The 24,223-nt window shown below is 47.0% G+C and overlaps 1 protein-coding gene across 1 annotated transcript in view; it reads right to left on the reverse strand.

Annotated features, from left to right (window-relative positions):
* ECE1 (endothelin converting enzyme 1) overlaps window positions 1-24,223 on the reverse strand; it is a 131,298-nt gene that overhangs the window by 77,859 nt on the left and 29,216 nt on the right. The gene's annotated exons all lie outside the window — the stretch shown is intronic.

Genomic DNA, 24,223 nt, shown 5'->3' on the forward strand with positions numbered 1-24,223 from the left:
TCCTCTTCTTGTTTTTTTTTTTTGAGAGAGAGAGTCTCATTTTCTTGACCTCACTGCAACTTCACAGCTCACGGCACCTCAAACTTTTGGGCTCAAGTGATTCTCTTGCCTCAGCCTCCCAAGTAGCTGGGACTACAGGTGTCTGCGACAACACCCAGCTATTTTTAGAGGTGGGGTCTTGCTCTTGAGCAGGCTGTTCTCAAATTTCTGAGCTCAATCAATGCACCCGTCTCTGTCTCCCAGGGTGCTAGGATTACAGGCGTGAGCCACAGACTCCAGAGCTAGACTAAGGCTTTAATCCTCCACCCACCAGGCACTGAGTGCCTGGGATTCAGTTACCGAGCCTGTCTCCTCCTGTGTAAAGTGGTGGCATAGAGGGCTTCATGCAGTCCCTGGCACAGAGCATGTGCTCAGTGATGTTTGCTGCTCTTGGGTTTAGGGGGACAGTACTAATGGCCCCAGTACCAGGGCCAGCGCAGACGTAGGTGAGGAGGGCACATGTCCGGAAAGTGTGCAGGTTGAAAGCAGTGAGCCTGTTTAGGTTCTGAGCTCATGAGTGGATCAAACTTTCCTGGGCTAGATTAGGGATGTATCTGTCCTTAAAAGGCCAATTTGATAGCCATTTTCTGGAGGTTCTGTGACACCTATTTACTGAGCACCTGTTATATACCAGGCCCTCACCACAACCCTGAATGGTAGGTAGCATTGTCCCAATTTGACAGATGAGGAAACTGAGGTTCAGGGAGGTGACGTGCCCCGCCTGAGCCAGACTGCCCCTCTACCACACACAGGGTCTGGAGCCAGGAGGGGCGGGCTGTCTTGGTGTGGAGCTGCCCAGAAGTCACATGGGGCTGGGTACCAGCCCAAATCACATGCATGTGGCAGGCAGCGCATCCTCAGAGCATGGAGACCTAGTTGCCCTTAGGTCTTATTCAGGAAATAACTTGGCCCCAGGGGAACCAGCAGCCTCACAGGCTGAGCTCCCCAAGCCCAGCCTCATGCTGCCTCTTCCAACAGCTCCTCTTTCAGTCAGTCCTTCCATGCTGCCCCTCCTGTGGGCCAGGCTCCATTCTAAGCCCCTTTCTGTGCACCAGGCTAGTGCTAACACTCTTCATACACCCTGCCAATAACTTCCTGCTTCAGGGACCCAGAAAATTTTCCCTCTGAACTTTGGCTTTGTTGTGGGTAAAATGGGTTTTGATGACAGCACATATGTTGAAAGTGGGTGTGAGCATCAAATTGGGAAAAACTAATAGTAATGCAAATGCTTACTTAGCACTTACTGTATACTGGGCCTGGCTCAGGAACTTGTAGATTTGGGGAGGGTTTGTGGATCTGTCTGCTGGCCTCCTCCCTTCACAGGCTCCAGAAATAACCAGAGACCCTTTCCCCCTGATTCCTGGCCCTGAGAGCACCAAAGAGCACTAGCATGGAAGTCAAGAATCCCCGTGGGAGTTCTAGCCATGTGCTCCTGGCCCATGCCACCCTCTTCAGAGGGGGTTGGTGATGATGGAAGTACAGCAGTGATCCTGGTGATCCTTATCTCCCCTTCCCAGACTTTTCCAAGTGATAGGCTTGTCTGGACCAAGCACTAGGAGGCAGGGATGTCCCAGCCACTAGCTCCCCAGGCAGCAGAAGCAACTTGTCCTGGCCCTGGGCCCAGGCTGGCAGATCCATCTATCCTCATCGGCCCCCTCGGTGCCACCTCCAGGGCCTGGCTTTCCCCCACCAGGCTCCTGCTACTTCTGTCCCCACTTGCCCAGCCCTTCCTAACATTTCTGATGGCTCCTCATCAATCCAGCTTCCACACTCCCAGCACAGCTACTGGCTGCTTTCCCAGCATTTCCTAAATTTGGGCTCCACTACCTGCCAAGGTGCCTGGACACAAAAACTGCCTGAGCTGGAACAATCCCAAAAGGGCGGGGCCAAGGGCGGAGCTCTCTCACTTGTTCAAAGAGGTGGCATCCTTAGTGGCTGTCCCCCAAGTGGCATAACCATCCCCAGAAGCATCACCTTCCAATCTTACTCTCCAAGGCGGAAGACATGTAGTGGTCAGGAGCACAGATTCTAGAACCAGACAGTCGGCATTCAAACCCCAGCTCTGCCAAGTACTTCCTCTTTAACCTTGGGCAAGTCACTTAATCCTTCTTAATGGCTCAGCTCACTCATCTACAAAATGGATCTATTAATAAATTGTTACGGGGATTAGATGGCTTAATAACAGAGAGCACTTAGAATAGGCCTGAAACAAAGAAAGCACTCTACGAATACTAGCTATCATTATTACTAACATTCTGATGGGTCCAAGGCAGAGCTCAAAACTAGCCCTCCCCAGGTCAAATCTGCCCCATGGATGTGAATTATTTGGCCTGTGGTGTTATAAACATTTTTGAAATGCCAACATTTTGGAGATTTTACATGAAAATCAATATTTTCAACTTTCCTTTAAAAAAAAAAAGAGTTGGCAGTGCCAGACCCACATTCTCACGAGGCAGCTGAGGCTGAGGAGTGGCCGTCCCCTCTAGACAGGCCACAAGTCCCAGGGCTCCATGGCCCACCCTCACTCCTGGCCTCGCTGTGGCCCAGATTCAGCTGCCACTTTCATCACGCTCCTTCTTATTAAAAAAAAAAGACGAGGGCAGCGCCTGTGGCTCAGTCGGTAAGGCACCGGCCCCATATACTGAGGGTGGCGGGTTCAAACCCGGCCCCGGCTTAACTGCAACAAAAAATAGCCGGGCGTTGTGGCAGGCGCCTGTAGTCCCAGCTACTCGGGAGGCTGAGGCAAGAGAATCGCTGAAGCTCAGGAGTTGGAGGTTGCTGTGAGCTGTGTGAGGCCACGGCACTCTACCGAGGGCCATAAAGTGAGACTCTGTCTCTACAAAAAAAAAAAAAAAAAAAAAAAAGACGAGAAATACTGCTATGTCCTTTGATTCAAAAGTGGGAAAATGATTTATGTGATGCTTCAGAACAGGCGAAACTAATCTATGATGACAGACATTAGGACAGTCGATGTTTCTATGGATAGGACTTACTGGAAGCGGGTGCAAGAGGATTATCCGGGGGAATGGAAACATTCTGGAAATGCCCTCTATCTTGATTCCACTGCAGTTATTACACACAATGTCTTTATTTGTCAAAATTCATCACACTACTTGCTTCTGGCTTGTACATTTCACTCTAGGCAAGGTCCACGTCAATAAGGAAAAAAAAAGTGGAAAACTGAAAGATGAATCAGGAAGATGTCATGTTTTAAAGAAAATAAGGACCAACTCCTTGGTGTGTCCCCCCTGATTGTTGTGGAGAAGACACTGAAGATGCCCCCCGGAGATCGGCCTGGTCCCCTCTCCATCTGAGTTTGAGACCTGCAGACTTTAATGGCTGATCATGAAACACCTGTACAGATCCGTGATGTCCAGCACAGAAGTTGTTAGTCACAAGAGGCTGTTTAAATTAAATTAAGTAAAATGAAAAACTCAAGCCTCGTTTGCCCTAGCCATATTTTAAGTGCACAGTAGCCACAAGTGGGTGATGGACAGGACGTTTCCATTATCACAGAAAGTTCTACTGGACAGTGCTGGTGTACACACTGTTTATAAAGCTGGACTAATTTCTGATCTGATTAACATCTGGATCCCCGGGCAGGGCAGTCACCATGATTGCTGCTGTACAGTACCTGGCGCAGATGAGGTACTTAGTAAACATGAATTGAATGAATGAATGAAGGCAGAGGAAACAGCAAGATCTGAGTCTGAAACCCAATTCTGGTCCTTGCGAACTGTGGGGCCTCCAGCTAATCTCCCCTCTGAGTCTTAATGTCCTTCATACAGAAGATGACAGAAAAACCATAAACCAATCTCCTCAGGGGGCTCAGAGCACCAGCCGCCAAAGAAAAGGTCTGCTTGCTGGGCGTGGTGGCTCATGCCTATAATCCCAGCACTCTAGGAGGCCGAGGTGGATGGATTGGTTGAGCTCAGGAGTTTGTGAGACCAGCCTGAGCAAAGAGCAAGACCCCGTCTCTACTAATAATAGAAAAAATAGCTGTGAGTTGTAGCTGGAGCCTGTAGTTCCAGCTACTTGGGAGGCTAAGGCAAGAGGACGGTTGGACCCAGGAGTTTGAGGTTGCTGTGAGCTATGAAACCACGCTACCTGGGGTGACAGAGTGAGACTCTGTCTAAAAAAAAAGGGAAAAGGCCTGCAGGAAAACTGATGTATCAGCAGGCCCATCCTGAAACTCTAGAACAGGAGGAAGGTATGGGAGTAGTGGGAGGGCCATGGGGGTATTTCTGTTTGTAAAAGGAGCCTTTGAAAATGGGAGTGTAGCAAAGATAAAGCAGGTGGGGCACTACTCTGCGGGTTTGGGAGGGAGGGCTGCTGACCATAGGGAAAAATCAACGTAAGCCCCCATGCCTGGCAGCTGGAATTTGAGCTGGGGCAGCATCAGACACCCACAAACACTGCTGTGGTACAGGTGGCAGGACAGAGCTACCTTGATCCCTAGACAGACTCCTCTGCCCTGAGATGCATGGACCCCCATCAAGGCCACCCAGGTCAGGGCCCACTATATAGGCTACTAGGAACACATCGGGCTGGCTGGGCCCTGGGTAAGGAGCTGGCCCAGGTCTGTTTTCCCAGCCTCATCCTTCTCCGTATCCAGCCATACATAGCCTTTTAGGACCAGGGACATTGGTGCCTTGTCCATTCATTTGTAATATTATTATGTACCTACTATGCTGTGCTAGGAAATGAGCTCCATGGCAGGAGTACATCACTGAACAAAACAAAGTCCTTGCTGTGAGGGGCTTGAATTGTAATCAGAGAATTCAATTACGAAAACAATGCTGCTAAGAGTAATTAATAATAACAGCACCTAGCATTCATTGAGTACTTACTGTGTACCAAATACTGTACACTAAGTGCTTTTCTTTTTAATTTTTTTTTACTAAGTGCTCTTTAATGTATTTCTCATTTAATTCTTACAAAAATGAAATGTATTATTATTGATCCTATTTTGTAGGTAAAGAAACTGAGGCACAGAGAGGTCACAGCTAAGATCACCCAGCTCTACATGGTGGAATCTGGGATTTGAACGTGGGCAATTTGACTCCAGAGTCCCTGACCCTAACCAGTACACTGATGGTGTCTTTGCAGAGTGATTAGTGTTACAAACAAAGGGCATTAGTGGGGTGTAGTAGAGAGCCTTTGGGGAGGAGGGAAGGAAGATCTTTGTGAACAGGTGACATGTAAACTGAAACCAGAACCACCCAACCCCAGAGGCAGGACCCAGAGTAGTGTTTAGGGAGCAGAAGGGCAGTGTGGTTGGAGGGGGTCAACCCTATCTAAGCCTTGCCCTGGCCCCACACCATTCTACAAGTGAATTGAGGCCCAGAGAGAGGAAGCTCCCTAAGTAAGCTGAGTGAGGGCACAGCCAGGACTAGAAGCCAGGCCTCCGGACACCACCCCCCATTCCTGGCCCAGTGCTCCTTCCAGAGCCCTGCACACCTGTGTCATGAATGCTAAGGGCTCACGTTTGGGGCTTAGGATGACCGAGGTCAGCCAAGCAGTCCCTTGTCTGCCTGCGTACAGACTCTCCCCTTCTTCTGGGTCCTGGTTCGCTCCCTGCTCATAACTTTTATTTGTGTTATCCAAGCCCGAGTCTTATAACGTGGCAACCCATTTCCACTGCAGGCTCATTCCCTTTGATTTGCTTTTGCTTCTCACAGCAACCCTGGGGGGTCAGAGGCAGCATCTTCACGCATGGATGGAAGATAGATTTTGAAGTCACACACATTTGGCTTAGCCACTTAGCAGCTGTATTATCTTGAGTGAGTCCTACCACCTCTCAGAGCCTCAGTTTCCTCTCCTTACATTTCCTTCCGACCCTGCTTCCTTGAAGGGGTATCATTAAGTGTCAAACGAGGTGCCATGTGTAAAGAGCAAGCATGGTGGCTGGTACATATTAAGTATTTTTTCATAAAAGGCAGGTGTTAAACATGATCACTACTGTCAGAGATGTGAAGATGTCAGCAGCACAGGGGCCCCCAGGAGATGTTTCCTTTCTGGTCACCTGTCCCCACCAGGGCTGGGGCTGGGGGTTCTTTGTACCTCTAAGGAAAACAAACGGCTGGAAGTAGAAGCCCTGCCTGGCTAGCCAAGACCGGACTTGCTGCAATAGCCCCACTGTGCCCACTGGGGCCTGCAGCTCCTGGACACCGGGCTCTAGACACAAAATGGGAAGAGACAGACAAGCTTCTGTGGAAGGCAGCCAGTCAGAGGGGAGGCCTAGAAGGCTCTGCCTTGAACATCTTAGTGGGGCAGAGATCTGGGCAGGACAGAGGAGAAGAGGAGCCTGGCTTACTGTTTTCCTGCTTTCCCAATAGGACACATACCTTCTGGATGCCCCAAAGTCTGGAATGGGGTCACCTCTTGAAACCTGCCTGTTTTGCACTTGGCCTGGAACCACAACAGAGCTGCTCTCACCCACGTGGGAACCACCTGCCCTTGCCCCAGAGACACTGCCTATCTCTCTCCCTCCAGACCTGATTCCCCACCTAGACAACCCTGCTCCCTTGCAAGGGTACATGTCAAATCTATTAAGAGTATAGGCTCGGCTCCTGTCACTCAGCGGCTAGGGCACCAGCCACATACACGGGAGCTGGCGGGTTCAAACCCAGCCCAGGCTTGCCAAACAACAATGACAACTGAAAAATAGCTGGGCGTTGTGGCAGGTGCCTGTAGTCCCAGCTACCTAGGAGGCAGAGGCAAGAGAATCGCTTAAGCCCAAAAGTTTGAGGTTGCTGTGAGCTGTGACACCATAGCACTCTACCAAGGGCAACAAAGTGAGACTCTGTCTCAAAAAAAAAGAAAAAAAAAGAGTAGAGTATAAATGTCTTAACACAGTAAGTAAGTAAGGTGAAGGCCATGTTAACCAGTTTGATACAAGCATTCCAAATTGTATATAAAATCAGCCATTGTACCCCATAAGTGCATTAATGTACACAGTTATGATTTAATAAAAAACTTATTAAGAGAAAAAAAAAAAAAAAAGGCTAAGCTTCTGAGGCTCAGCCTATGTGGCCTGGCATTTCCTTTGCCCCCAGCGGAACTGGCTCCTTCCTCAGAGCTTTAGTTTAACCATTTATTGACGGGCTGCCCTCCTCTTTCACCTGCTCTATCAGGGCCTGGCCACTGGGAGATGATCAGAGACCTTAGTTCCCAGCCCTGGCCCCAGAGCCCACCTGTGTAGGATTCCCGGGGCTGCCAGGATCCTCCCCACACATGGAAAAGCACTCACTTTGGGAGAAAAATTCCGTCTCTGGAACTGAGAGTAGGAGGAGGAAGGATGCCCTATGGGAGGGAGGAGCAAGGAGGCCCGAGGGAGCTCTGGTGTGTTCCAGAAACTCTTCAGATCAGAGGCAGGGCAGGGCTCATGAGGTCATCAGGATCCCTGGACAAGGACACAGAAAAACTGGCTGTGTGACCTTAGGAAAGTCACTTGTCTTTGCTGAGCCCAACCTCGTTCCTTATAAGATAGGGCTGGTCCTCCCAGTCTCTGTGACCATGAAAGTGAAAGGCCTTGTCCACAGAGGGCACTTGAGCCTGGGTGTCAAGGGGCAAGCTGGAGCCTGGGCTGATGCAGAAGTCCCTCAGGGCTCCATCGCCAATGCCACAGCTCAGAGCACTCTTCTCTTCCTGCTGGCCCAGCGCTGCCCCTGCTGGGAAAAGTTTAAAACTCCTCAGCACCTGGCTACAAGCCAGAGCTTCCTGAAGTTACTGACCTCCTGCTGAGGGCTTAGCTGGACCCAGCCAAAGACCATCATTCACTGTTTTTGGAGATTATCACAGCTTGCAGAAACAGCAGAGCGCATAGCAGGAACCTGGCTTGAGCTTGGGCTGGCTGGGCCAGGACAGGATCCTACATCCTCTGAGAGAATCTGCAGGGCCTCCTCCCTTTCCCATCACTCAGGCACATGGGGATTCCAGGGTTCTGGGTCCAAAGCCCAGGCATAGGCACTGCAGTCTCATCCCCACTGAGCCATAACACACAAAAATCATCCCCACTGAGCCATAACACACAAAAAGAACTCCGGGCTAAAGTCAGGAGATGGGCACTCCCCCTAGCAGTTAAGAACATGAACCTGTCCTAGTCCTCTGGGAAGCAGAGGCATGTAGATAGCTTGAGCTCATGAGTTTGAGACCAGCCTGAACAAAAAAGCAAGACCCCATCTCTACTAAAAATAGAAAAATTGAGGCGAGAGGCTCACTGGGCTCCAGGAGTTGGGAGTTGCTGTGAGCTATGACGCCACGTCATTCTACTCAGGGCAAGGGCTTGAGACTCTGTCTCAAAAAAAAAAAAAAAAAAAGAACATGAACCTGGAGCCAGACTGCTGTGTTCAAATCCTGGCTCTGTCGTTTACCAGCTATGTGGCCTTGAGTGAGTTAACATCTCTGTACTTCTGTTTTCTCACTATAAAATGGTGAAATAATAGCACCTACCCATTGGGTTGTCTGGAGGTCATAATTCTTCATAACGTGTTTGGAATAGTGCCTTGGTACACACAGTGAGTACTGGGTTGGCTGGGTGAATGAATGCATGAACGAATGAATGAATGCATGTGAGCTCTGCTCCATGGCACATGAGGCCCTTCAGGATCTGCCATTCCCCATGCAGGTCATGGCCCTATCCTTCCCACCAGTTCCCTTTGCCTGGCATAACCTTGCCAGTGCTGTTTGTTCCAAGAACTCCTTCAACACATGGTTCAACTGCCACTTCCTCTGCAAAATCTCCTCAGTCAGGACCCTCATGGTTATAAGCAACAGAAACCAATCCAACTGAACTTTGTGACAAAGCAAACATCTTGGCTTGCACTGCCTGAAAGGGAGGGAGGATGGCGCATTGAGCAGAAGCTGACCTGGGAGCTCAGGTGATGCTGTTGGATTCCTCTCCTCTTTCCCAGTGATCCCATGCCTGACTTCCCTTTTTGTGTTACCTTCACTCTCATCTCCTGAGATTTTTATATATATATACATATGTGTATATATATATATATATATATTTCTTTTTTTGAGACAGAGTCTTACTCTTTTGCCCTGGGTAGAGTGCCATGACATCATCGCTCACAGTAACCTCCAACTCCTGCACTCATTTGATCCTCTTGTCTCAGCCTCTCAAGTAGCTGGGACTACAGGTGTGTGCCACTATGCTGAGCTAGTTTTTCTATTTTTTTTTTCTTTTGCAGTTTTTGGCGGGGGCTGGGTTTGAACCCGCCACCTCCAGCATGTGAGGCCGGCGCCCTACTTTGTTGAGCCACAGGCACTGCCCTAGTTTTTCTATTTTTAGTAGAGACGGGGTCTCACTCTGGCTCACGCTGGTCTCGAATTCCTGCCTCGGCCTCCCAGAGAGCTAGGCTATAGGCATGAGCCACCACGCCTGGCCAGATTATATATTCTTCCTGCCCAGAGAGTTGGGCCAGGTTTACGTAATGGCAGCTGAGAGCCCTAGAAAAAAAGAAAGCTTCTGTCTTCTTTCTAAAAGAAAAAAAAGAAAAAAGAAAGCTTCTCTCTCCCTTGGTTGAATTATAAAGTCCCAGGGATGAGATGTGGTTGGCCAGGACTGGCTCATGTGCCCTCCCCTGTGATGCAGTGGAGGTAGGGCCAGATAGTGTGATTGGCAGCTCAACTGATACCACAAGGAGATGGGGAGGAAGTTCCCAAAGGACGGGGGTAGCTTTAACTAAAAAAGGGGAGTAAGAGTAGCTTGACAAAAACAACCTGTGCCCACACCACCTTCTGACACCTCTGGCCCTGCCAACTCTCCTTCCTCTGTGCTCCCGCTGCCCTACACACACCTCTAACAGACCCCATGGATCTTCTGGGGATGGCTCAGGCACTTGGGTAAGGGTGGCTGTCCCTGCCACAAAGCCTTAAAGGGCCAACACTGGCCATCGTGACTCCCCAGCACTCAGCTCTGTCCCTTATCGTGAACTGCTTTGACAACTGAAGAGAAAGAGGGAACACCCAAGGGGCCAACCAGGATGAAGGTCTGTTCCTGGCTCTGCCAACCCTACCCTGCAGCCTCCTTCCTTTATGCACAATCATCAAATCATCCTAAAACACTCCAGAGGCAGGAGGTGGGACCCCCAGGCTGGTGCTCCTATGGGGGAACGTGGACCTCAGGTTCATGTTCAAAGACATATTTGGGTGACCAGGCTGGTCCTGAGGATGAAGGTAGAAAAAGGGTGTGGTCCACAATAGGGACTTGATGGGTGGCAGCTGCTGTTTTCAGAATTGGGCTCCCTGACCCTCTCAGGGCAGTGGCTGGGTCTGCTGGCTACCCACACCACAGGGCCCAGAGGGTGACAATCCCTGTGCCTCCGCTCACCCAACGTGCAGGAATGTTCACAATGTCTGTCCACCCATGTATAAACTCAGCTGGCCCATCCCACACACCACCAATGGCACCTGCCTCCAGGGTGAGTGAGAAACAGCCCGCGGCTGACACAGCACTGTCCTTATGTGTCGTCCTTACGATGTGGCAGGCAGGAACGTGGTGGACGTGGAACCCAGGTCACCCGCATGCAAATCCCAGCTCTGCCTCCTCCTACTTATTTGGATTGGGCAAGTGATATTGCCTCTGTGCCTCAGTTTCTTTATCAGCACCGCAGAGATAATAACAGCAACACTTTCAAGCAGATCTATGAGGATAAAAAGAACTCAAATACAGCCAGGCGTGGTGGCTCACGCCTGTAATCCTAGCACTCTGGGAGGCCGAGCTGGGTGGATTGCCTGAGCTCACAGGTTTGAGACCAGCCTGAGCAAAAAAGCAAGAGAACCCCTCTCTACTGAAAGTAGAAAAACTGAGGCAAGAGGATCATTTAAGACTGAGATGGAGGTTGCTGTGAGGTATGAAGCCACGGCACTCTATCCAGGGCGACAGCTTGAGACTGTGTCTCGAGAAAAAAAAGTAAAAAGAAAAGAAAAGAAAAGAGCTCAAGGGGTGGTGCCTGTGGCTCAAAGGGGTAGGGCGCCAGCCCCATATGCCAGAGGTGGTGGGTTCAAACCCAGCCCCGGCCAGAAACTGAAAAAAAAAAAAAAAAAAAGAAAAGAGCTCAAATATATAAAGCATTTTGAATATCGGCACTGCTATTTACATGATTCTCTCAAGCATCTACAAGGTCAGTACTGTCATTGTCTCTTGTTCTGTAGATGATAATACTGCAACTCAGTGAGGGGTAGTGACAAAGTGACATGACTATATATATACCCAGTGACCAGACTGGACATCAGGGCTGTCTGACTCCAAACTGCCTGTTGCTTTTACTCTGCTGCTGCTCCTGTTTTTCCCTCCTGGACGCTGAGATCCTGCTGTACTTGTCCCCACCTGCCACAGTGTCAAGGCTTTGTAAGAGGCCAACTCCCCATGTCCAGCCCCAGCCAGCCAGGGTGGACCTTCAGCCAAACCAGATGTGCCTGAGCTGGTGTTGCCTTGGTGACCAGGAATGTCTGCCTAAGGAAGCCCACCCCAGGCTGGTCTTCCCATCTGGTCCCCATTACACACAATCTCTACGACACACGTGTCATGTTTGCTAGGGTGGGCGGGAATGGAGGGGAGCCCAGGAGTAAATTCCTGGCTGGGAAGAGGAGGACGGATCCCTGCTAACAGCAGTGGAGCAATGACTGTTTTAGCTCAAGAGGACATGAACTCCCCTAGCTTCAGTCTTGGCTGAGAGTGGTCCTCAGGTATAGAGCACAGCTGGTGGGAGGGGGAGGATAGGGGCTATGACCAGAGGACATAGGGGTAGTGGTAGGGAGTGAATACCGGGCTGAAATCCATGAACAAGCTGCTCCCCAAGTCTTGGAGTGGGAGGAGCAAAGGTAGATAGACCTTAGCCGGAATCCCTGTCATTTATTGCTGTGTGACCCTGGACAAGCTGCCTTACCTCTCTGAGCATGTGTCCTCTTCTACAAAAGGGAACTGACTTCACTAGTCTAGGGTGGGAATTAAGGAGATAATCCATGAGAAGGCCCTGGGGAATCCAAGTTCTGCATCCTTGGAGAGGCACTGCCAAGGTACCGGCTGGATGCTTGAGTGACAGCTCAGGGACATCCTGGTTCACAGAGAGAGGGCATGGGCAGCTAGAATACCCCTGGGGTTCAGCCTGAGTCACAGCGTGGCCTGGGTCATGGACACAGTGGCAAGGATGACGAATAGTAACAACAGCAGCAGCAGCAAAAACCACTTCTGGAGCAATGACTTCCTTCCAGGTCCTGTGCTAAGAACTTCGTGTTTGCTTTTGGATTTAACCACATCACCCCATGTGAGAGACATGGGAAGGGAAGCACAGAGAGGTTAAGTAACCAATCCAAGGCTGCACAGACGGTGAGAGGACGAGACCAAATTTGAACCCAGGTCTGCCTGACTCTTAGGCAATAGGGGACCCTGCAGAATGGAGTGGGAGTTCTGAGCAGGGTGCCCTGGCAAGGCCAGGATGGCATCCTTGCCCAGAACACTCACACAGGGACATTCCCAAACCTCCACCTGGGCCCCCAAGCTCCCAGCTCTGTAGTCATCAGCCTGAGCTCCCCCATACCATGCCACCCCTGGGGCTTGGCCCAGTGCAGCACAGCTCAGGAGCCAAATCACAACTGCACAATTAGCTGTTACGAATAACTTTTCTTTTCTTCTACAGGAAGGATCAGCCCAAGCCCTGGTGACAGAGAAACATCAGGGCTTCTGACAGAATCCACAACGTCTGTCCCCAGTTCCCAGCCAGGCCAGTGACCTGTTTGCTGGCCTAACCCAGTCAGGAAATCACGGGCCAGGCAGCCACTCTCCATCTCATCTCCCTTTCCCATCTAAATCCTCCCCTCTCTTCCTCCAAGAAGCCTTCCTGGATGTCTTGGCCCACGGTTTTCACGCTGTCTTCTGACCCCAACACCAGGACCTGAGCCAGCACCACCTTCACAGCATCACGGATCTCGATCTTTTGTAAGAAACTTGTGTTGCTATTGTTGCTTTTGTAAGCGACACTGTGCTTACTCTTCTCAATACCAAGTTTAGGCAAGGACACACAAGTTGCTTGACCTCTGGTCTATTCCTTGGCTTAGAGAACTCCTATTTACCTTCAAAACCCAGATCAAATGCCATCTCCTCTATGAAGTCCTCCTCTGGGTCCTCACGATGCCATCTGTGTGTGGCTGTAGTGATTTATATGTATCCCTAGAAGAGTTCCTATCCCTGTGCTATAATTAATAATGACTATCCAGACACTGTGCTAAGATTGCTATGCTCATTAATTCTAAATCTATCAACAGCTCTGCAAGAGAGTCAATATCCCCACCTAACAGATGGAAATAACAAGGCTCAGAGAGGCTAAGAGACCTGCCTAAAATCATACTACTAGAAAGTGGAAGGTCTATAGTTTGAAAACAGGTCTGCTCATGTCCCAAGCAAATAATTCTTTGGTTGGGTCTGGCTGCCTCTCCCATTCAACTGGATCTGAATCTAAGCCTGGTAGGGTCCACCTTTGCAGTTCCCCCATGGATCAGCTCTAGAGGTGAGATGTCACTTCTCCCCAACCCCAGCAGCATCCCAGGCCAAAGGTAACTAACCAGCTGGGGCCACCTCATCCTAACAGTTCCCAGCACAACCTTGAACTCCATCCAGGCAATCAGGCATTAGAAGCTGCTCCTGATGCCCTCAAACATGCTCTACCGATCTATTTCTTCTGTCTACACAGCAGCTTTAGGAAAGAGCATAGGTTTGACCAGGTGCGGTGGCTCATGCCTGTGATCCTAGTACTCTGGGAGGTCAAGGTAGGTGGATGGCCTGAGCTCAGGATTTGAGACCAACCTGAGTCAGAGTGAGACCCTGTCTCTAAAAAATAGCCAGGTGTTATGGCAGGCACCTGCAGTCCCAGCTACTTGAGAGTCTGAGGCAAGAGGATTGCTTGAGCCTAAGATTTCGGAAAAAAATTAAAAAAGAAGGGCTTGGCATCCATAGCACAGTGGTTACAGTGCCAGCCACATACACTGAGTGTGGCGGGTTTGAACCCTGCCTGGGCCAGCTAAACAACAATGACAACTGCAACAAAAAATAGCTAGGCATTTTGGCGGGCGCCTGTAGTCCCAGCTACTTGGGAGGCTGAGGCAAGAGAATCGCTTAAGCCCAAGAGTTTGAGGTTGCTGTGAGCTGTGACACCACGGCACTCTACCAAGGGCGACATAGGAGACTCTGCCTCAAAAAAAAAGAAAGAAAAAGAAAGAAAAATAAAAATGAATCCCCACCTGCAGCAGCCTTGGCGGCTCTGCAGTCTGGCCGCGCCTCCTGGGCTCTGCGCTAGGGCTGCTGCTGCCTCCCTTGATGCTGCTGCTGCCACACAGGAGCTGTAACCCGTGACCAGCGTCCGCCCAGACCTCGGTAAGAGCTGTGCCATGACCCATGCCGCCAGGCCTGCACACGCCCTGACCAGGAACTGCGGGAGCCATGCAACCCAGCATTCCCCCCCTCTGCCTCCACCCTGGCCTGCTCGTCTGGCCAGGGACTCGGGTAGCAGCGTGCCCTCTGGAGCCCTCCCTGCCTCTGCGTAGAGCCCTTCTCCTGGCCAGAGACTGCTGGAGCCTTGGGCTCTCTGTGCCAAAGTCACTGGGAGCCAGGCACTCCCAGAACTGTGTGCACCACCCAATAATCATGAGGTGAAATCAACAGAAAAACTCTGGCAATATGAATAATCAGAGTAGATCAACTCCCCCAAGGATCAATGGGGCAGACACAGCACAAGATCCCATGCACTAACGAATAGCTGAGATGTCAGAAATCGAATTCAGAATCTGGATAGCAAATAAGATCGAACTAGAATTCCAAGCAGTAACCTAAAAAATATCTCAAGAATTCAACGAATTCAAAGACCAAATGACCAAAGATTTTGACACATTGAGACAAGAAGCTGCAGCCCTCGAAGATCTGAGAAACACAGTAGAATCTCTCAGTAACAGAATGGAGCAAGCACAAAGAAGGATTTCTGACACTGAAGAAGACAAAGCTTTCGAACGCTCCCGAACTCTCAAAGAGGAAGAGAAATGGAGGGCAAAAACAGGTCACTCTCTCAGAGAGCTCTGGGATAATTCGAAAAAACCCAAAATTCGTCTTATAGGGATCCCCGAAAGCAACAAAGCGGCTTCACAAGGCACAGAGTCTCTTCTCCATGAGATCATGAAGGAGAACTTTCCAGAAATGCCAGGAGATTCTGAAATTCAGATAGCAGACAGTTTCAGAACTCCAGCACGACTCAACCCAAATAAGACATCCCCCAGACACATCATAATCAATGTCACTAAAGTTAATATGAAGGAGAAAATTCTGAAAGCTGCCAGACGAAAGAAAACCATTACCTACAAGGGGAAGAATATTAGAATAACTGCAGATCTCTCTGCTGAAACCATACAAACTAGAAGAGGATGGTCATCAACTTTTAAAAAGCTATAGTGCGAAGAATGAAAGTTTGATCTCTTCTGACCCTATGTGGATACCCTTGATTGCCTTTTCTTCCCTAATTGCAATGGGACTGAGGCTACATACTTAACCGCTTTTATGCTGCAGTTTTCCTGTTTGTAAAGTGGGGATACTACCTCACGCATAAGGTTGTTATGAGGATTGAAAGAATTAATATTATTAAAGGCTTACAGCATTTCCTAGCATAAAAAAAAAAGAAGACAGACACACGATTTACAAACACATGAAAAAAAGCTCATCATCCTTAATCATCAGAGAAATGCAAATCAAAACTACTTTGAGATATCACCTAACCCCAATAAGAGTAGCCCACATAACAAAATCCCCAAACCAGAGATGTTGGTGTGGATGTGGAGAAAAGGGCACACTTCTACACTGCTGGTGGGAATGCACATTAATACGTTCCTTCTGGAAGAATGTTTGGAGAATACTTAGAGATCTAAAAATAGATCTGCCATTCGATCCTATAATTCCTTTATTAGGTTTATACCCAGAAGACAAAAAATCATAATATAACAAAGACATCTGTACCAGAATGTTTATTGCAGCCCAATTCATAATTGCTAAGTCATGGAAGAAGCCCAAGTGCCCATCGACCCATGAATAGACTAGCAAATTGTGGTACATGTATACCACGGAATATTATGCAGCCTTAAAGAAAGATGGAGACTTTACCTCTTTCATGTTTACATGGATGGAGCTGGAACATATTCTTCTTAGCAAAGTATCTCAGGAATGGAAGAAAAAGTATCCAATGTACTCAGCCCTACTATGAAGCTAAATTATAGCTTTCACATGAAGGCTATAACCCAACTATAGCACAAGACTATGGGGAAAGGGCCAAGGAAGGGGAAGGGAGTGAGGAGGTTAGGGTGGAGGGAGGGTAATGGTTGGGGCCACACCTATGGTGCATCTTGGAATGGGTACAGGCGAAACTTACTAAATGCAGAATATAAATGTCTACATACAATAACTAAGAAAATGCCATGAAGGCTACGTTGAACAGTTTGATGAGAATGTTTCAGATTGTATATGAAACCCGCACATTGTACCCCTTGATTGCACTAATGTACACAGCTATGATTTAACAATAAAAAAAAAAAAAAACTAGGCATAGAGGGAAAAACTGCTAGAATTTTTAAAGCCAAAGAATGGTATTTAGTATTATAAAATCTTGTTAAGACAAATGATGATTTCCAGAGACTGCCAGTATAGTCAATAAGCTAATCACTTCAAGGTAGAAGTTTTCATGGATTTAGAGATAGACTGGGTCAAACTGCAGAGAAATAAATTTAATTTTGATCTGTTAAAAAAAAAAAAGAAAGAAAAAGAAAAGAACATAGGTCCTAGAGCAATGTTTTCCAACCTTTTTTATCTCATGGCACATTTGAACCTATATTTAAACTTCTGTGGCACACTTAAATTATGTTGATTTTTAAAAAAAAGTTAAGGGTGGCGCCTGTGGCTCAGTGAGTAGGGCGCTGGCCCCATATACCGAGGGTGGTGGGTTCAAACCCAGCCCCGGCTGAACTGCAACCAAAAAATAGCGGGGCGTTGTGGCGGGCGCCTGTAGTCCCAGCTACTTGGGAGGCTGAGGCAAGAGAATTGCAGAAGCCCAAGAGCTAGAGGTTGCTGTGAGTCCTGTGACATCACAGCACTCTACCGAAGGCGGTAAAGTGAGACTCTGTCTCTACAAAAAAAAAAAAAAATAAATAAATAAAATAAAATAAAAGTTAAAAAAAGAATATGTTTAATGTGCTTTGAACTTCTTTCCAAAATAATTTAATTAATGATCTTTAAAATTTTTCACAGCACATCTAGTATCCTCTGACAGCATACCAGTGTGCCACAGCATACTGGTTTGAAAATCACTATTCTAGAGTGAGCCATCCTGGGTACTGGCTGTGGGCTCTTGGGAATTTCACCTGTCTGCTGCCTCAGTCAGCTTACCTGTGAAATGGGAAGCAGCCCTCCTCATGGCAGATTGAGTGAGGCCACAAGAACAGAGTGCCTTCCCCAGAGCCCCGCGTAAGTTCACTAGTTCAGGGAACAGTTATTTACCGCACACCTACTAGGTGCCGGACGCTGTTCTTGGCACTGTGCACAGGAGCAAACAAAACAGAGGAACATTCCTATCGTTAAGGGATTTTCACTCTCAGATCAGGCAGCCCCACTTTGTTGGCCAAGTCTTATAGCAAGGAGTCCTACGATGTCACAGGCTCACCTGATTCTACTCAACATACAACACACGTACTTCTTAGAAGGCCTTCCCTGGTCACCAGGGGACATGAATAAGGAAGTCCCCCAGTGTGGGTTATAGGATAACAAACAACCTAAAGGCGCGGTTCTACAGAAGCCTGAATAAAGCTGGACCATCACACAGCTCTGAAGACAAAGTGGCTACAACTCAAACACGAAGGGGAAAAGGCAGGTGTAGAGCGCCGCCTACTCATTACTAAAAGTTAGAAACAGTGGAAAACGCTGTATCACTGAGGGAGGCAGAAACATCTAGTAACAGTATCAAGACGGCCCCAGAAGGAGGCAGTTTCCCCAGGAGAGGGGGTGGTTGGAAAGACCAGGGAGAGCCTCGGGGGCAGGACGGGGGCGATTCAGCTACATTTGGAGTGTTTTATTTCTTAAACTGATGGTTTGCAAGCTAGTGTTTGTTTTTACTGAGATTTTTATATGTCTGAGATATTTTGTTACCCACCAAAAAAAGAACAGGCTGTGCAGTCAGGTGGACCTGGCTTGAAAGTCAGCCCTGTGGTTTGCTGCGAGGTCACCTGTTTTCTCCTCTGTAAAGTGGGGACGCAAAGAGCCACCATTAGCTCCCGGCATTTTGCCGTAGTTCTTGCTGATTGGGGGGAAACCTCCCCAAATGAACAGATAGAGGGGGAGGGCCAGCCCACGGGCTTCAGATGGGAAAAAGTTTGCTGGTCACAAGGCCAAGCTGGCCTCAGGCAATTCTTAGCTGGTGACGCATCTGGGGATCTGAGGGTTGGGCAATCTTGGGCTCTTGACCAGAATAAAAAGTCATGGGCCTGGGCTGGCTGGCCTCTCCACCCCCCAATCCCACCCACTTCTCAGACTTTGTGCTCATGGCCTTCTCTGCACCCCTCCAAACCAGAAGCGATACCTTCTTCCCCAGGAGCTGGGCAAGAAAGGTAGACTCAGTCTCTCTTCTGAGACCCTGCTCCCCACTCTCAAGATGGAATCTTTTTTCTTTGAGACTGGGTCTCTGTTGCCCAGCTAGAGTGCTGCGACATCATCACAGCTCACAGCAACCTCAAACTCCTAGGTTCAAGTTATCTTCCTGCCTCAGCCTCCCCAGTAGCTGGGGCTATAGGCACCCCCCACAACGCCTGGCTAATTTTTCTAGTTTTGGTAGAGACAAGGTCCTGCCCTTGCTCAGGTTGGTCTTGAACTCCTGAGCTTAAGGGATCCTTCCACCTCAGCCTCTCAGGGTGCTAGTATTGCAAATCTGAGCCACTGCACCTGGCTGGTCTTAGCAATTCCTAAAATCCCATTTTGAGGACTTAGATTCAGTAAGGCCCACTCCACAAGCCTATGTAAGCAGAGCCAGCAAAATCGTCCTGCCTGAATGAGAAAAGAGGCAAAACCCCTAAGTTGTGTCAGACTGGCCTTCCAAGGACGCCAGCCAGATCTGATGGTCACTGCAGGCTGGCCAGGCCCCCTCCCCACAAATGTGTCATAAAGCAGACCAGGGAGGGAAGATGCTCCCTGACATCTACCAGGTGGATGCGCCTCAGCAGGAGAGAAGCTGAATTAGCATCACAACAAAGTCTGCAAGGGAAATGTGGCAGACGAAATGGAACATTGTCCAAGGAATGTTTTCACAGGCCCACTCTCCCAGGAAACCAAATTTTGTGAGCTTTCAACAGAGGGGGGTCTGTACAATCTCCAGAGCTCAGTTTCCTCGTCAGCTAAGTAAAAATAACAAACTAGACAGAGCAGGGCTTCTGTAACGATGCAATAAAACCTTGTGTATAAACGGCCTGGCACATACTTGAAGCTCAACAAACGCTGGCTCTGGGCCACATCCCCCTCTGTGCACCAGGGCGCCCCCAGCACCTGGCTTGGCACCAGGAGACACTGGCTGCTGCTTCTCTGGTTTGTCTCAGCACCCCCCCACCATGGGGCCAACAAGCAGTGCGGATGTTTTTTTTTTTTTTTTTTTTTTTTTATTGTTGGGGATTCATTGAGGGTACAATAAGCCAGGTTACACTGATTGCAATTGTTAGGTAAAGTCCCTCTTGCAATCATGTCTTGCCCCCATAAAGTGTGACACACACCAAGGCCCCACCCACCTCCCTCCTTCCCTCTTTCTGTTTCCCCCCCCCATAACCATAATTGTCATTAATTGTCCTCATATCAAAATTGAGTACATAGGATTCATGCTTCTCCATTCTTGTGATGCTTTACTAAGAATAATATCTTCCACGTCCATCCAGGTTAATACGAAGGATGTAAAGTCTCCACTTTTTTTAATGGCTGAATAGTATTCCATGGTATACATATACCACAGCTTGTTAATCCATTCCTGGGTTGGTGGGCATTTAGGCTGTTTCCACATTTTGGCGACTGTAAATTGAGCTGCAATAAACAGTCTAGTACAAGTGTCCTTATGATAAAAGGATTTCTTTCCTTCTGGGTAGATGCCCAGTAATGGGATTGCAGGATCAAATGGGAGGTCTAGCTTGAGTGCTTTGAGGATTCTCCATACTTCCTTCCAGAAAGGTTGTACTAGTTTGCAGTCCCACCAGCAGTGTAAAAGTGTTCCCTTCTCTCCACATCCACGCCAGCATCTGCAGTTTTGAGATTTTGTGATGTGGGCCATTCTCACTGGGGTTAGATGATATCTCAGGGTTGTTTTGATTTGCATTTCTCTAATATATAGAGATGATGAACATTTTTTCATGTGTTTGTTAGCCATTCGTCTGTCGTCTTTAGAGAAAGTTCTATTCATGTCTCTTGCCCATTGATATAAGGGATTGTTGGCTTTTTTCATGTGGATTAATTTGAGTTCTCTATAGATCCTAGTTATCAAGCTTTTGTCTGATTGAAAATATGCAAATATCCTTTCCCATTGTGTAGGTTGTCTCTTTGCTTTGGTTATTGTCTCCTTAGCTGTACAGAAGCTTTTCAGTTTAATGAAGTCCCATTTGTTTATTTTTGTTGTTGTTGCAATTGCCATGGCAGTCTTCTTCATGAAGTCTTTCCCCAGGCCAATATCTTCCAGTGTTTTTCCTATGCTTTCTTGGAGGGTTTTTATTGTTTCATGCCTTAAGTTTAAGTCCTTTATCCATCTTGAATCAATTTTTGTGAGTGGGGAAAGGTGTGGGTCCAGTTTCAGTCTTTTACATGTAGACATCCAATTCTCCCAACACCATTTATTGAATAGGGAGTCTTTCCCCCAAGGTATGTTCTTGTTTGGTTTATCAAAGATTAGGTGGTTGTAAGATGTTAGTTTCATTTCTTGGTTTTCCATTCGATTCCAAGTGTCTATGTCTCTGTTTTTGTGCCAGTACCATGCTGTCTTGAGCACTATGGCTTTGTAGTACAGACTAAAATCTGGTATGCTGATGCCCCCAGCTTTATTTTTATTACAGAGAACTGCCTTAGCTATACGGGGTTTTTTCCAGTTCCATACAAAACGCAGAATCATTTTTTCCAAATCTTGAAAGTATGATGTTGGTATTTTGATAGGAATGGCATTGAATAGGTAGATTGCTTTGGGAAGTATGGACATTTTAACAATGTTGATTCTTCCCATCCATGAGCATGGTATGTTCTTCCATTTGTTAATATCCTCTGCTATTTCCTTTCTGAGGATTTCATAGTTTTCTTTATACAGGTCCTTCACCTCCTTCGTTAGGTATATTCCTAGGTATTTGATTTTCTTTGAGACTATGGTGAAGGGAGTTGTGTCCTTAATTAGCTTCTCATCTTGACTGTTATTGGTGTACACAAAGGCTACTGACTTGTGGACATTGATTTTATATCCTGAAACATTACTGTATTTTTTGATGACTTCTAGGAGTCTTGTGGTTGAGTCTTTGGGGTTCTCTAAGTATAAGATCATGTCGTCAGCAAAGAGGGAGAGTTTGACCTCCTCTGCTCCCATTTGGATTCCCTTTATTTCCTTGTCTTGCCTAATTGTATTGGCTAGAACTTCCAGCACTATGTTGAATAGTAAAGGTGACAGAGGGCAACCTTGTCTGGTTCCAGTTCTAAGAGGAAAAGCTTTCAGTTTTACTCCATTCAGTAAAATATTGGCTGTGGGTTTGTCATAGATAGCTTCAATCAGTTTTAGAAATGTGCCACCTATGCCTATACTCTTCAGAGTTCTAATTAGAAAAGGATGCTGGATTTTATCAAATGCTTTTTCTGCATCTATTGAGAGGATCATGTGATCTTTATTTTTGCCTCTGTTAATATGGTGGATAACGTTTATAGACTTGCGTATGTTAAACCAGCCTTGCATCCCTGGGATGAAGCCTACTTGATCATGATGAATGACTTTTTTGATGATAAGCTGTAATCTATTGGCTAGGATTTTGTTGAGAATTTTTGCGTCTATGTTCATGAGTGAGATTGGTCTGAAATTCTCCTTTTTGTTTGGGTCTTTTCCTGGTTTTGGTATCAGGGTGATGTTTGCTTCATAGAATGTGTTGGGGAAGATTCCTTCTTCCTCAATTTTTTGGAATAATTTCTGCAGTACAGGAATAAGCTCTTCCTTGAAGGTTTGATAGAATTCTGGAGTGAAGCCATCTGGACCAGGGCATTTTTTGGTTGGAAGCTTTTTTATTGTTTCTTTGATCTCAGTGCTTGAAATTGGTCTGTTCAGGAGCTCTATTTCTTCCTGGCTGAGTCTAGGGAGAGGGTGTGATTCCAAATATTGATCCATTTCTTTCACATTGTCAAATTTCTGGGCATAGAGTTTCTGGTAGTATTCAGAGATGATCTCTTGTATCTCTGTGGGATCAGTTGTTATTTCCCCTTTATCATTTCTGATTGAGGTTACTAGAGATTTTACTTTTCTATTCCTCGTTAGTCTGGCCAATGGTTTATCTATTTTATTTATTTTTTCAAAAAACCAACTCCTTGTTTCATTAATTTTCTGAATGATTCTTTTGTTTTCAATTTCATTGATCTCTGATTTGATTTTGGATATTTCTTTTCTTCTACTGAGTTTAGGCTTAGATTGTTCTTCTTTTTCCAATTCCATAAGATCTCTTGTGAGATTGTTGATGTGCTCTCTTTCAGTTTTTCGAATGTAGGCATCTAAAGCGATGAATTTTCCTCTCAAAACTGCTTTTGCAGTATCCCACAGGTTTTGGTAGCTTGTGTCTTCATTGTTGTTATGCTCGAGGAAGTTAATGATTTCCTGTTTTATTTCTTCCTGCACCCATCTGTTATTCAACAGAAGATTGTTTAGTTTCCATGCCTTTGGGTGGGGTCGAGCATTTTTGTTAGAGTTGAGTTCCACCTTTAGTGCCTTATGGTCTGAGAAGATACAAGGTAAAATTTCAATTCTTTTGATTCTGTTGATATTTGTTTTGTGTCCCAGGATATGATCAATTTTGGAGAATGTTCCATGGGGTGATGAGAAGAATGTATATTCTTTATCTTTGGGGTGGAGTGTTCTATATGCGTCTATCAAGCACAGTTGTTCTAGAGTCTCATTTAAGTCTCTTATATCCTTGTTTAATTTCTGTTTAGAGGATCTGTCCAGCTCTGTAAGAGGAGTGTTAAAGTCCCCTGTTATGATGGTATTATCAGATATCATATTGCTCAGACTGAGTAAGGTCTGCTTCAAGAATCTGGGAGCATTTAAATTGGGTGCATAAATATTTAGAATTGAAATGTCTTCTTGTTGTATTTTTCCCTTGACCAATATAAAGTGACCATCTTTGTCTTTTTTGACTTTAGTTGCTTTAAATCCACATGTGTCTGAAAATAAGATTGCAACTCCTCTTTTCTTCTGAATTCCATTTGCCTGAAAAATTGTCTTCCAACCCTTGACTCGGAGCTTTAATTTGTCTTTTGAAGCCAGGTGTGTTTCTTGCAGACAGCAAATGGATGGCTTGTGTTTTTTAATCCAGTCAACCAATCTATGTCTCTTCAGTGGGGAATTCAAGCCATTAACATTTATTGAGATAATTGACAAGTGTGGTAGTATTCTATTCGTCTTATTTTGTGAGAGTCCATTGCTTAGTTTTATCTTTTGCATCAGTGTGGAGGTTAGGTTCTGTCCTTTAATTTCTGAGTTCTTACTTTGCTGCTGATCCATTGTGGTGGTCAGTGTGCAGAACAGGTTGAAGTATTACCTGTAGAGCTGGTCTTGTTGTGGCGAATTTCCTCAATGTTTGTATATCCGTAAATGATTTGATTTCTCCATCAATTTTGAAGCTTAGCTTAGCAGGGTACAGAATTCTGGGCTGAAAATTGTTCTGTTTAAGTAGATTAAAGGTAGATGACCATTGTCTTCTTGCTTGGAAAGTTTCATTAGAGAAGTCTGCGGTCAATCTGATGGATTTGCCCCTGTAGGTCAACTGGCGCTTACTCCTGGCAGCTTGCAGAATCTTTTCTTTGGTCTTGACTTTGGAGAGGTTCATCACAATGTGTCTTGGAGAAGCTCGGTTAGAGTTGAGGCGACCCGGGGTCCGATATCCCTCTGAAAGCAGTGTGTCA

This window comes from Nycticebus coucang, chromosome 22 (assembly GCF_027406575.1).
Source record: "Nycticebus coucang isolate mNycCou1 chromosome 22, mNycCou1.pri, whole genome shotgun sequence".
Lineage (NCBI taxonomy): Eukaryota > Metazoa > Chordata > Mammalia > Primates > Lorisidae > Nycticebus > Nycticebus coucang.